General features: G+C 42.8%; 1 non-coding gene across 1 annotated transcript; it reads right to left on the reverse strand.

Moving 5' to 3' along the window:
* Positions 1 to 2,611: 2,611 nt before the first annotated feature.
* TRNAT-UGU lies at positions 2,612 to 2,684 on the reverse strand. Its single transcript has one exon. It is a non-coding gene; the product is annotated as a tRNA-Thr (tRNA).
* Positions 2,685 to 12,859: the final 10,175 nt, after the last annotated feature.

The raw sequence follows: 12,859 nt of genomic DNA on the forward strand, positions 1-12,859 counted from the left end.
CGCCAAAACCCTTTATTGTTGTAGTGTATCTCCCAAGTATCATTCAGTTCTAGAGCATCAAGTTCCTCTTACATTGCTTTCTACCGATACTCATGTTTTATAGCCTTGGTATAACAAGATGCGATAGAAATAGTAGACAAAGTAGCAACTAAAGATGTAGCTGGGTATCCATACCTATCTAGAGGACGAGATGGGCGGGTTGACTTGCGAAGAGGTTGAGGAATAGGTGTAGTTTCAGGTGGTGGGGTAGGATCTCGTTGTGGGCCAGCATCACAAACACACCTTTTATACACAAAGCCTGCTTTAAACCTTGTTGTAGAAGGAGAAACAATTGATGTAGAATTGTCAACAGAAAAATCATGTAAGAAGGATATGAAAGGTAAGGATGGAGACTCAATGTGAGATGTAAGAAAATATTGATTCTCAAAAAATATAACATTTCTTGAGACACGAATCTTCTTAGCAGCAGGATCATACCACATGAAACCCTTTTGGTGAGGAGCATAGCCAAGAAAAGCACATCTAATAGACTGGGCAGAAAGTTTATTTCGCTTATGAGGAGATAGATGGACAAAATAGACACATCCAAAAGTATGAAGATCAGAGTACCTTGGATGACAATGGTATAGTCAAAAATATGGAGATTCATACCACAATTTAGAAGCTGGAAATCGATTAATTAAGTAAACTGTAGTACTAAGAGCTTCAACCCAAAATCTATATGGAACAAATGACTCGAAGCAAAGTTCGAACCACATCAAGAAGATGATGGTGCTTTCTTTCAGCAAAACCATTCTGTTGTGGAGTAGATGGACAAGATTGTTGAGATACGATTCCCTTTTGTTAGAGAAAATTCTAAAATTCATAAGACATGTATTCTCCACCAGAAACTGATCTTAAGGTCTTGATGCAAGTGGAAACTTGATTTTTAATGAATGCTAAGAAATTCTTAAATACTTCAAAGACTTTAGATTTTGACCGAAGAAAGTAGATCCATGTGAATCTACTATGGTCACAAAGTATTTATATTGAGCATGAGAAACAATAGGTGCAATACTCAGACATTAGTATGAATCAAATCAAAACAGTTGGTGGAAAGAGTATTATGAGTTGGAAAAGGCAAAACTTTGCTTTTGCCCAATTTATAGCTAGAACAATCAAACTCAACATCTTTAGAAGAACAATGAATTTTCTTAGTAAGTAAACCAGAATTTAGTACATGAAGTAAAACTTTGGAGTTTGGTGGCCTAGACGATTATGCCACATCTTACTTATTTTTGACAGTAATACAAGCAAAGAAAAACAACTTGGAATCACGAACAACAGCTGGTATAGGCATGTGTAAAGGAAAGAGTCGTCCACATTTAGGCCCCTGTGTGATCACATTCCCTGACACCTGATCCTGCATAGTACAACCATATCGAGAAAAAAGAACTTCACAGTCATTGTCAACCAATTGTCCAATGGAGATAAGATTGCTAGATAAGCCAGGAGAATGCCAGTTGACCGTGTGAAAGAAATAGATCCAATTTCGTTATAGAATGAGTTCTTTTTGGTATTCAGCAAAGTGGATGGAGGTGGATTGAGTGAGGAACTATACCCTCACGACATTTTGACCTAATGAGCTTTCTTTCCTATTTTTTTTTTATAATCCTATTTCAGTCATGGGGAAACCGACGATTGAGAGGTTAGATCACACCATCCTCATTGATCCAACTCGGGTTGGTATGCACACAAAGAAAGACCTTACCACATGTGTTTCAGTTTGAGAGCCACCCTGTTCTCTATGGGTCGAAGCCCCCGACCAAGACCCATGAGACCTTGTCGTGGATGGAGTTGCCCGATAATATGACTTACTGTTTATGGCTCCGTTGCTGGACAGTCAGCGGGAATTCCGGGCTGTCCTTGACAAGTGATCAATCCAAAGAGCTCCGGTCGATGGAAGAAAGCGAGCACTCAACCTCACCTAGATCTTCCTTTGTTGCACCTAATAGAGAAAGAACACTGGTAATAGATCTCTTTTGGACTAATCGATCTAAGTGTAGCCTGTTTTCTTTCGATTCATCCAATTGTGGAGAGTGAGTCTAGTCTCATACTTCCAATTCCTCTAAAGGAGTTGACCCGCATCAGCAAGAGGGATATATTGACAGACTTTTCCCTGGAGTCGATCAATAGTAGTAGTAGAAAGTACCCTCTTTTCCAAGATGGATTATGCTTCCATATGGAACTCTCTTTCGAAGGAGGCGGGACTTTTGCAATGACATCTCCAGTCATTTTGATTTGTATGAACCCCAAGGGTGGTGCGTCAACATTGCCACACAAAGAGACACAGGTGAAAAATCCTCTAAGTGGTAGGCAGGTCAAAAAGAACTCATTATGGAACCAGGCCACCAATAGATCGGTGAGGCTCCATTTTATGACTATAGGATTTTTTTTATATGTATATATAGGAAGTTGAGGCTCCGTTTTATGATTTGTTCTATAGAGATCTAATTGCTCCAATCCATTTTTTATTCATAGTTACAAGTTACCACGACATAAAAGATCGGTGATCCAACATTTTGAGAAAAGGAGAGATTATCAATCATGGAAAAATCGATAGAGAAAAAAAAGCCGGCTATCGGAATCGAACCGATGACCATCGCATTACAAATGCGATGCTCTAACCTCTGAGCTAAGCGGGCTCACATAACAGAAATAGAAATAGTATAATAAATAGAAATAGTGTATGGGAATTCAGGAAACTGCTGAATCTTAGCTTAGGGCTATTAGCTATTAATTTAATATGAACTATATAGTTCATAGTTCTATTGTTATATCTATATCATTAGATCTATATTATTAGTTATATTAGTTCTATATTATTCTTTTAGGGGAGAAGAAAGACAAGAAAGAGGAGACTATTTCAACAAGGCTACGAGTTCTGGCATACTTGACTTTAGATTGGATATCCTTCCTTTTTCTTATCTTTTTATTATTGAGGCCCTTATTCAACAAAGGCAGCAATCCGACGTTTCGAATTGGATATCGAACGGGAGAGCCTACCAACGGATCTGGGGATACAACTATACTCAAGTACAGGTTTAGGGGACGTAAAGCGCTATGCTGACAATTAGTTACGTTCAACGCTATAATTTGAGGAGTTTGACAACTCAACTAATGTGTCCCCACCATAGCTATGCTGCTTCTAAGCTCTTGATTTACCAATCTGATCTGTTTTCCTTTGGCTTGGTTTTTTTTTTTTTAGAGGCTGACTTGCCTGACCAAAGGAGAAGAGGATAAGATAAAGTTAGACCTGTACCTATATCATCTCGAATTTCAAAATAGAATCCAATTATCTCGGCATTCTTCCTATGGATAATAAGGCGAAGGACCAATAGTGGAACTTGGGACTGGGTTGAGATCATGGAAATTGGAATACTTTGTTGCTTTATACCTGACTCACCGTTTACACACCTTCTCGGGCATAGTGGTTTTATATTCAAAAAAAAAGTTAAACGATCCACATATGCTTTAACGGGAAAAGCGGAATTTTGGGATTCAGTCTCGTTCTCTCACCAATTAGCTACCTACCATCCAGAAGCGACAAAAGGAAGGAGAGAGATAGGAACAGCCCTTTCCAAGGCAAGGGAGCCCCCTTTTTGCTTACCGCCCGAACTTTCTTTCTGCTGCTGCTACTGGAACAGATAGAGATAAAGAAGCCTTAACGTACTTCAGTTTTTCACTCGTCCTTCTCCAGGGTTTTTTTATCCCGAATGACCCTATGGAATGGGAAATTTTTTTTCTATCATCAAAAAAAACAATAAAAAAAAAGTAATTTGAGTCCATCTTCGTAGTAATAACCATAGTTCATTCCAAAATCCCAGTTTCATGGATCAGCGAGCACCGAGAACTGATCTCAGGAAGGGGGTAATTTTTTTTTTATAAGATCGTCAGTCAGGAAAAGCGCCCACCTGAGCAAGTTAATAGTTCATTTGTTCCCGGAGGTTTCGAAGCCAGAGTGATGGAACCCTTTTGATAAGCCGATGGAGCCTCGATGAGAGATGCTGCGGGTCGCTCGATCTCAGAATGAATGAAAGAGGTAATTTTGGCTTGGCGTAAGGAAAGCAAGAGCAAAGAGAGCGGGAAAGGGGCTAGGATAGGAAGACGGGGTTGAATCCGCGGTGAGGTCAAAGTCCCCTTTTTTACATTAACTGTAAGGAGTGAATCAAGAGCCGTGTCGAAGAGGAAAAGCGAGCTTATTTAGTCTGGGTTCCGTTCATTTTTCCAACTCGGGAATTCGCGAGGTTGAGCAGTCCCAGTATACCTTTGATTCCATAATAAATGTCTTTGAAGACTATCACCCTACGCGACAGAAAAACTCCTTTGAAAACAGATCATCCCACTCATCAATCTTTGTCCTTTGCCAAGATTGACCCTAATCAAAGGAGGTTTCGTTCAATAAAACCCGAATCAGGGTATGGATCTTTCATTTCAGTTGAGGTTCTCAATCCTATGAAAAGAAAGTTCTGAAATTGTTCTTTAATTTCATTTGCCCCCACTCACTGCTACGGCTCCTCCCATTCGTTCGATAATAAGATAGATCCTCCCCAGGCGAAAAGAAAGAATCCTCAACTTAGATTAGAAGGGAATCCCCCCAACAATATGAGTATTAAGTGCTTTCAAGTCCCGAATCCCGGAAAGCAATTATCCTAGTTCGCGATTTAGAGCAGACAAAAGAGAATCCTGACTCAAAAGGCAAGGCGAATGGGGTTCCTGACCAATGAGCAGCGAGCAAAGAATCCGGGGAAATCAAAATCCCGGGAAGCACGTCAGCCATCAATCTCAACGTCAAATTCAGAAAATAGATATTTTCTTTCGAGATGCCTCTGGGACCGGATTTGATTCAGGAGTCCTCAATTCAGAAAAGAGAGGGCTAACCCAACCTGACACGGGCTTGGGGCGATCAATCAACGAATCGGTTCAATACTACTGGAAAAATTCATTTAATGTCTAACGCTCTCTCCCGAAGTCAATTTACTGCCATAAATCCCTCTCCTTTGCGAAGAAATCCTCTTCCGTTTCAGACAATTCCCCTGTGTCAAGTGAGCGGTCATAACAAGAATCTGGCTATCGTCGACCCTACTTTGATTTACCTGGCTCCGGTCAGCATTGCAAGCAAGGCAAGAGCAGCAAGACCAAGCGGTCAGAGAGGAATGATACCAGCTGTAAGCCGCTGTAGACTGTTTACCGGTCAGACAGGAGGAAGAAAAAGCAGCGGTAGAAGGCCTAATTCCTCCACAGAAAGTCAAGAGACGAAAACGACCAAGCCAGATAGAGATAGCTCATTCGACTGGAAGAGAGAGGGATCCCATATGAGCTCACTCACTCAACCATTAGATAGAGAAGCAAGCATCTCTGCTAGAGTTCAAGAAGACAGATTCAAAGAATGCCTTTGAGAGGCAATGAATGACGATGTCTTGCGCTAGTCTGAATCCTACACAGAAGGAGAGTCCGTCTTTGAATCCTGCCTTGGACTCACTGCAAATCTCGAACTACCGATTGCCTAGACTCCCGGATCTTCTGTCTCAAGTGAAAGGTCTTTCGATAGGCTTTGCTCTTCAGAGGGGAAATCGACTGAATCAATCTTCTTGATGGAGTAGCCGAAGTCTGATTGATTGACGAATGGAGTCTCTCATATGGGAATGAAGGGACTAAAAAATTTGTAATAAGTAATCTTTATCTTTAACTAACTATCTAATAATATATTATAATATCTTATAATATATTATAAATATATATAAATATAAATTTATTTATATATATTTATTATTATTTTATATATTACTGGGCTCCCTTACTCCGGCCTATCCGACGAAGTTTCTCCCGTAGAAGACAACTTCATTTCCAGTAGAAGATCTTGCTTGCCAAACTATCTCCCCGGTATATCTATCAATCATTGGGAAAACATCTCTATCCACGGGTACTAACATTTATCCATTGGAAGGCGTAACATACTCCATGTGAGCTAGGGGGGATGATCAAAAAACTGTCGAGTTTGGGGACATAATAACTATGGCAGGAGTTTACCCTTCTCTGTCATTATCATTCCCTGTAGGTCCATGTGCCGACGGTTTATTCAAAAGAGTTAGATTCATAAGTAAGTTCCCATGGTTGGCAGGTGGAGATGAATCACGACAGCTTTTCACTCCACCATTGGTATGGACGGAGCTCCCTATAATGGTATACCTCTACACCCGCCATACCGGAACATCGGCCGGTAATCGTTTTGAATTTCCGATGGAATCGATCCAGAACCATTCTGAGCTATACCAATCGATAGCGTATAGAAAGGGCTTTGCTCTGTTGGTATAGTAGGTAGAGCCATTTCTTGCCCTTGAGCCTTAGATAAATAACTTAACTAGAAAAAATGATTCTTCAATAGGAAAACGATAAGCTCCAACTGGATCAATTGGCCTAGGAACAGGCTATGTATGATACCAATTATGAGCGGTTCATGGTGGGGTCAGAAGGTCTGAAAAAGATCAAATGGGGAAAAATATTCTATTTCACATAGTCATTTCTGCCTTTTATGACATGGACAGGACTGCCGATGGTCAAAATCACAGGGGCATCGACCCACCTTCAAATGTATTTCGCAAAAAGATCAACTTGTAACATTTTTAGGTCTTTCTGCTCCTTCAAATTCAAGTGATATTGGTGCTCGCTCCGGTGCTTATAGCTTCGTGAATCTAAATCACCATCTCGAGATGGAAGATATGCTGTTGGTTTGCCCCTTGTCCCTGCTTCGGGTGGAGCAGCTCTGCCCTTGCTACTCTCTTATAGTAACTAACAGTTATCCCAAGCGAATTATAAATACTACACTAGTTTGGGCGGATCAATGACTACTGGACTCGATGGCCTCCTTGACATTATCAAAATAAATGATATGCTAAATGTACTAAGATTGATTGTTGAGTACACGGGTACTGCCCTTCTAAGTTGAGCTGGCCCGGGAAAGGGAATCTAGGAAGGAAGACCAACAAATCTAGAACCAAAGGACTACTTCTCGTGATGAGCTATTTAAAGGAATCTTTCGCTGTATGGCCTTTGAAGCTTCTGCGAATATATTTCCTTTGAGTTTTTGCAGAGGAACCGCGAACAGCTCTTTGCCTTTCTGCTTCAAAGAAAGAGGTGGGGGAGAACCATCAGTTGGAGCACCCAAAAAGCTTGGGAAATGCCTTTTCTGAGCCGCCTACCTATCCGCTACTCTTATTGATTCTCTCATAAGGTGATCAGACAGGCAAGTCTAGCTCACAAGCAGCTGTGGAACGTCTTCCCCATTCTCTGCTGGTGTGTGTAATGCCAGTTTCGGTAGAGAACAATCTCTCAAGATGGCGTATCATAATCATTCAGTAGTGGACTAGCATAGGTGCTACTAAGGCTGGCTTGCCCGCTTCGTCCAATTAAGCCGGAACCAAGCCCTTTGAAAAGTGTTACAATAACATCTAGTTACACACCAGAGGGGTAAATTCCTACTATTCTCTTCTTCAATCGATGGATCAAAACCCTTGTTCTCAAGCCCCGAAAAAGACCGCTAACACGCTCGATTCTTGACCACGGAATCGTGGCTTTTCCGTCCCGGGGATGGAAGGGGTAAAAACTCTTCTTTTTCTAGTTAGAAGATGTTCCTTTTCGTGGATCTACTTCATGCATGAATGGGAGGACGAAAGCAAGGGAACGAGTAGAGTATATAGAGCGAGCCAAAAGGTGGCTGGGCTTAGAAGAAGCTGATTCGAAGAAAGATCACTCAAATAGGTCTTCCACTGTTCCTTTAGTATGACCATTTTGAAGCGCTTTATGTGGCACGGCCGGTGTACCTCCAAAGATGGGTTATCAGGGGTCGAAAGTTTAGATTTACCTATTTTTTTCAATAAGAAAAGCGCTTCCCCAGATCCCACAAAAGATCGTAGACAAGCCTGATCCCTAATCGTGGAATTGTGACTTTCGCTCCATTTCTGCCTCAGGCAGGATCAAAACTCTCCATTTTTGGAGTTAGATTTAAGCCCTTCTAAGTGATCTCTTTCGGCAAGGAGAATTTCTACCTTGTGGTCTTCATTCCCGATTCTCTTCACCACCCATCGCCCATGTTTAACACGTGTTACAGGCTGCTAAAATGTCATTATCGAACTTGAGTTGGAGCTTCTTACCTTCGATCTCAATCTACATCCTAATAAGGAAGGAAAGTCTTCGAGCACTCTCTACCTTGAGTGCGGTCTTTCGCTCCATCTTTAAACATTCCTTCCTACCCCGGCTCCCTTCGGGGAACCTTCCTTCGTGACTCTTAATAATCTCATACTGACGAATAAGGGGTAAGAACCCGCATTTACAAACAAATTCATACGGCGAGATAACGACTACAAGGTCGATGAAAAAAATCCCTTACTACCCTTTCACTACCGTATTTATTAGAACTTATCTAAAGAAAAGGGGAATCTTCCCGCTTCGGATGATGCCTCAGTAGTACGCTTTCACCACTGCAAATTGTTCCGTTCCTGCGGCTCATGGATAGCTTTCAAAGCTGGCTTATGACAGAGCATTTTGGTATTATTAAAAAAACTCTAAAAGACTCCACCTTTAAGCTTCGAAGAAAGAAAGAAAAGAACGACATGGGACGAACTTGCTCTCCTTATCCGTCTGCCCGCACCTCTGATGAATAAAAATCCAAACACATTAATGAAATTACCTGATCGCGTCAAGGGAATGAGGCGGGTGCAATAAACCCTTGTTAACGCGTTAAAGCAACTCTCTCACCAAACGCTTAACGCTAAGGAAGAGAAGAAAGCATTGAAGCTCACCAAGTGCTTCCATCAAACGAAGCACTCGGCTCCCACTTTGTTAACATAAGGAAGTTCTTTCAAATGGAAGGAACTCCCACTTCCTTCCTCAATTTGTTTTGTCCCACTTTCTGAGTTACACAAACTCCGACCTCTTTCGGTTATGAGATGTGCGAAATCGGCTTACTTATAGTTGCTTATAACTACTGTCTGTATAGCCAAAGACTAACATGGGCGGATCCTATATACGAGCATTCTTTAGTGCGAGTTGAGGTCAATGGTTGGGGCCCGACTGGATGGCATTGGTAGCTATCTTGCCTTCCTCCATATAGTACGGCACGTTCCCGTCACCCCCGGTGGCACGGTATGCCTCCGTTGATCTGTTTTGACAATACAGATGAATGTCTCCTTATCCCCCGTCAGTCGAACCACTTTACGGTTCAATGCTTGTCTGTATTCCTTTCGGCGGGTAGCTATTTAGAAAAGTGAATTTCTGACACGCTGCTAGCTTCCTCTATGTATATCCATACCCCGTTTAGGTCGGTACTTTGACTTTGGTCTTTACATCCCCCACATGATTGGAGATGGAAGGATTGCCTCGCCCTTCTAGAGAGTGACGGCTTATTCATCGTTAATTGACGGACGAGATGGCTTTGTCACCAACGCCTTCTCCCATTTGTTTAGTCTACTTCCTAAGTTACGAGCATGACATGCGCTAGACTTTTTTGGACTTACATGCTGAAGACCACTGCTATGGATAACCAAAGACCAAAGAGATGCTTCCTATACCGGACATCCAAAGACTTAAGCCCTCGTTGCACAGAATTGCTTTTGTTGACTTGCTTCAGTCAAATCTAAGTCAGTATCAAGACGCTAAAAGATAGAAAAGATTCTACACAAAGTCGTCCACCAGGGGATGCTGTCATCAGCGGCATCGGAATCGGATAAAGAGCACTTCGTGATTTCGTGATTAGGTGGTTAACGCTCTATACGCCTAAGCAGTCTTTGGTTACTAGTCCTCTTCTTTGCTCCTTTCTGATAGTGGGAAGGTTGAGTCCACCTGAACTGAATTATACGGCTAGTTATAGAGAGACGAAGGACCACTTCGTAAGGAGGCGTTCGACGGTCTTTTATCTCGTGACCGATGAAAGTTGGTTGAATAATTCGATGAAAGAAACACATTCACCAGCCTTTATCCCAACCCTTGCGTGAAGAGGTTACCCTTTTGATTCAGCCTTACCTTACGGAACTGAGACCTCTGTTGAGTGAGTCCTCTCTCACTACCTCGCTATCTAATCAAGATAGTACCGCTAAAGATTACCATGGATTCCTCCGACCTCTTTTCATGTGAGAAGTTTTCGACTCTCTTTATCGCCAGGGGCTGGCTGGCCTATAGCTCTCTTTGCTTTGGCAGAAAGCACTCTGTTAGATCGATAGATCGAATTCATTCAAGAAAGTGGGAAGACAACGAGAGCTCTGGATCGACCGTTTTGGATAGGCGAAAAAGGTCAGTCTCCTTCAAAGGAAAGTTTGATGTATGCAAAAAAAGAGGTTTCGTCAACCTGAAGCCGCTAAAGCACTCCGAACGGCCTTTGATCGCCTTCCCGCGTTATGGACTATTCTAGCTGAGAGCTTTGGTTGAACAGACACTGATCGACTGATGACCCTTCCATGCGCTTGCTTCCCTCTTCCGAGGGTGAAGATCGACGGTCTGGTCGAACACAGCTATCTCGCTCTCCTCTATTGATCGAGACCAGCTTCAGCCACTATTGCTAGGACGGGCTTACTTAGACTGAGAACAGAGATTCTTTTCTCTGCTATGCTACTTTCCTCTTTCTTCCCTGAGGGCATTCCTTTCCTTCCAATAGAGCCAAACGGTCTTGCCCGGAACTGTATCCCCCCGATTCCTTCCCTTCTTGAAGAAAACGATACCGAGAACACCATCCATAAAATTTGGCAATACCACTTGAAACCGAGAAAATACCATCTGCGTCTGAAAATGTTCTATTGTTATTCGGTAGAACACAGGCTTCGAAAGCTTACTGCCCGGAATCGGGACCCATGCTACTCTGTTCTGGTTGAAGTACCTTCTGACACTGCTGATTCCATCTTTCTATCGTTCGAGCTAGCCCCATTCCTTGTTGGTCGAGCGCAGCTCTTGTTCTCTTTCCCTTTCTTTGATCGAGCGCAGCGAGAAGCAAGTCTGGCGAACCTTGTGCTCAAAAGCCTTCCTTCTTTTCTTTCGAAGCCCGAAGCCTCATTGGTTGATCCAGCTCCTGCTGCTCTGTCAAATGCCGTCACGTCAATCACGCTTATTCTTTATAAGAGTATGCCCGTCCATTAGAATCTTAGGCAATCCTTTTTCGGTGAGGGGAAGAATTCCGAAAAAAAAGGTTTCAACATTAGGGTCCTGTCCATAACGGGATGAATGAGCGAGCGTACTTCGTCTTTCGAGCTCCTGCTTCTTTTGATTGAACCTACCCGGACCTAACACACTCCGTCTTTGAAGCCTTTGTTCCCTTTGTTGCGTACTAAGGCACGTAGGCTTTTTTCAGCCTTTGATGGGACAATCATCTGACTCTTTCTTCGGCGGGAGAACGCACTTTCTTTCTGCAGGACGAGGACTCGGTGGCTCTCCTATTCCTATATCATTCAGACTTGGATGACCTCTCTTTCTCAGACTAGCTTGAAGACCTAGGCTTTGACGGTGGAAGCCTATTCAAAGAAGGCCCGACTTGCCAACTAATTAATAATGCAAATGCCAAATAGTCCCTCGCCCTTTATGCGCCTTTATACGCTTAAAGCATATAAAGTGAAGTCTCAACGAGTCAAATTGAGTACGGCCTTAGACCTTTCTTCGGGAGACAGGAAAGCTTACTGAACGGCTTTTCAGTCAGCGTTGTAAGGGCTGGAAGGCAACAAGAGGGGAGGAGGGGGGCCAACATCTCAGGTGCCTTTTCATAAAGCTTTGGTGGCCGGGATGGAGAGAAATACGACATAGCATTTGAAACCCTGCCCTTTCAATCAAGATGTTGGGGTTCGGCTTTCGCCTCTGGGAAACCATCAATGCTTGGCATACGTTTACAGATGCAGACACCACCGGTTGTTTAGGCGGTATGGACATCTCTGTAGCAATTCACACATTGATCTATCTGGTTCAGGTGAGTCCATCATTTTGACATCATGGTTGGAAGATTCCTAGTTCAGTAAGGTTGCTTCTTCACCTATTCGACTCTCCCTATATAAACGGTCGAGGACTACTGCTATATGCACTCAACCAGTTCTGCCAGTCGGTCGAATCCTTTTATTTCATTCGATCCACGGGGTTATTCCATTTCATGGGCTAGTTAGTTTACTAGGTCTGGGAGGAAATTTCATATTCGAATGCAACCCTGCCAAAAAGTAGGCATTGGACCTGCTTCACCGATAACCGGAAAGAAGAAGTGGTGTTTGAACTGTTTTCATATACATGTGTGATAAATCCAAAAAACGCCGGGTACAAGGCCAAATAGGATCGTCTTTCAGTACCAATTCCGGCTCGACAACATTGAAGCGGTCAAGGGAAAGGCCTCTTCCTCACCCTCACTGCCTTCCCACTTGGGATAGATTTCGTTTTCTGCTCTCTCGTGCCATTTGAACTTCTGTCTTGTCTAGCTCACGAATGGATGCACCTCCGGAAGAATCTCGTAGTTTCATAGAGAAATGAGATCCATGGATGAAAAATCATCTCTTTCTTGTGTCGGAAGGACCAGTGTTTGGAGCAAGCAAAGCAAGAGGCAGGCCCGCAAGGAAAACCGATAATTAGATCGGTTATTCTACATAAATAGAAAGAATTCCGTACAGTGAATCCTGAGCAAGGAGTGAGTCCGGTCGATCGGTAATGAAGTGTGCCCGATGTCTAACCGTCAAAACGAAAGACAAGGGGCAAGAGGCCCCCGAGTGATAGGTTCGGAACGAGCATTTTCTATACAGACATATGCCCAAATTCTCCAAGTTTTTCATGTTGTCTGGGGAAGGAGTTCTTTGGTTTTTATTCAATGTAT

This window comes from Phoenix dactylifera, unplaced genomic scaffold (assembly GCF_009389715.1).
Source record: "Phoenix dactylifera cultivar Barhee BC4 unplaced genomic scaffold, palm_55x_up_171113_PBpolish2nd_filt_p 000539F, whole genome shotgun sequence".
NCBI classification, from domain to species: domain Eukaryota; kingdom Viridiplantae; phylum Streptophyta; class Magnoliopsida; order Arecales; family Arecaceae; genus Phoenix; species Phoenix dactylifera.